We start from the raw sequence: 2296 nt of genomic DNA, 5'->3' as shown, positions 1-2296 counted from the left end.
AATGTTGGACTTGTGGGCTTGGGAAGCACTGGGTTGGGATATTTTCTTGATGTGCACTTACCCTTTATATAAAACTGTCTCTTATACATGAGTTTCTGTGGATTTGTTTCTCTAACGTACCCAGACTAACACAGACCCCTCCCAACAATGACAATAAAGAATGTTTCTTAGTTATTCAACAGAAATACAAAGAAAATATCAATGCAATTACAGATATGAGTGAAAAAAATAAACATTAAGAACAATTTGGACCGTTGTTTATTTCACTCCTACACACAAAGAGTCAATAATTGCAATGGATGTCTTTTAAAATATAGATATTTTACTTACATCTTGTCAAAGACTTTTCAGAACCACTTCTGAGAGAAACCCCTATGGATACAACATGTGCTTCTTCTGAAAAGTAAGTAGCGTAAGAACAATCAATTCATCTTGAAAAAATGAGCAAAAATAACATGCAGAAATATTAAATAAACAAAGGAACAAATAATTCCCAAAGCAGAAAGGGATCCCTAGATTTGAGAGTTAATGCACCTCTGGGTGGGTTTGAAATGACAACTGGTGATCTTTGGTGAAGTACATGCCAATAAAGTGTTCCTAAAGTGAGCAACAGCCAATTGCAAAGACGAAGTGTGGCAATTGTCAATGTCACAGAGAGTTACTAAAAAGAAAGTCTAAACATTCCTGTGATGAGTTCACATTAATGTCCTCTGCCATCAAATGGGATCCGACTCACAGCAACCCCACGGACAGGGTAAGATTTCCCGTGGTTTTCTGAGACTCTAACTGTAGTTGGGAATAAAAATTATTTTTCTCGTGGTTTTGAACTGTTGACCTTGTGGTTATTGATCACTCTCAATGTTTGTACATTGTAGAATGTTTTTACAGAATGTTTAGAAACCCATGCACAATCCTATTGCATAATAAGTGTTTAGGGGCCTGATGTTAACTCAAATAGATTTTCTAATATTTCATTTTTATACCTTCTTTGGTAGGAATATTCCAAGTATTTTATGTCTAATGATCTGAAATCATGTTTACTGCATTTTGTGAAGATGGTCAAGTGATACTTAAAACACAGATATGACTCAGTAAGTTTTGGGGCTAAGCAAACATTTGTAGTAAGCAGAATGCTGAAGAAAGCACCATTACTCCCAGCCTTTCAAAATTCTCTCAATGTCTGGTTTTCATGCAAAATAGTCATTGAGTCTACTATCATTGCCTGTCTGCAACATATGCAGTTAGAATTACTATTGATTGACATTTCAAAATATATTTAAGTGTAGTAGATCATACAATATTCTTATGTTACTCACAAACATGCGAGGTATACAATGAAGATAAGTTTCCAAGACAATTAGCCCAGAAGTAAAGGTTTAAATCTGTCTTTTACAAAATTCCTACCTTGGGGAAATCAATAAATCTTTAAAAAATTCGGTTCTGTTTTCTATAAAATATGACTAACAATTTTTGTTACTTTGATACTTTTATTAAGATAGTATCTAGTAACTAATAAAAACTCAGTGTCATCAATTACTACTTATAATAAGTCTATAGGCCACTGTAGTGCAGAGTAGAGCTAATCCATGAGGGTATAATGAAGATTATAAATCTTTATGAAAATGGACAACCACATCCTTCTCCCCTGGACGACTTCTGGGTTCAAACTACTGACCTGTACACTAAGCAGCAGAGTGCTTAACCACTGAGCCACTAGGCCACCTAAATGGGCAGCGAAAACCAGAAGTATGTTTGACACATGGTCAGTGTGCCAAGTTGGAATTTCTTTCAGTAATGTTAATATTACTGAAATTATATCCATCCCCCGTCATTTCCACCCCCCTCAAGTGGTGGCATGTGATGGGGAAATAAACAAAGACCCAAATAAGAACAATGTAAAGAGTTTTTTACATCAAGGGAGTCAGTAACTTGCCTGTGGCAATGACTTAAAAGCAAACAGGAAAGTACAAAAGCTTTATAGTGGAAACAAACCGCAGGCTTCAAGTTCCCCTCATTGAAGGCATTGGCATGGGGATGTTGCTGACGAGGTAGCTATGTAATTGGTTAACAAAACATATTTGACGATCTCTAGTTAGTCCCAAGATAAAAAATGAGGACAAAATTATAAAGCTACCATATATTAATCAATTCCTGAGAATTTTCAGCCCATTCATTATTACAAGAGTTGTTATCTGTCTTCCTGGATTGGTCGGTGCAGATAACAGTTTGACTTCCTGGGCTGGATATTTCAGGTTGTGGGTCAGATTTATATTTTGATACTATTTGGCCTGGTACA

The sequence above is a fragment of the Echinops telfairi genome, unplaced genomic scaffold (assembly GCF_000313985.2).
Source record: "Echinops telfairi isolate 266 unplaced genomic scaffold, ASM31398v2 ScPeMD7_7475;HRSCAF=8513, whole genome shotgun sequence".
Classification (NCBI taxonomy): domain Eukaryota; kingdom Metazoa; phylum Chordata; class Mammalia; order Afrosoricida; family Tenrecidae; genus Echinops; species Echinops telfairi.
The sequence above is the reverse complement of the archived record's forward strand: the minus strand, read 5'-3'. Positions refer to the sequence as shown.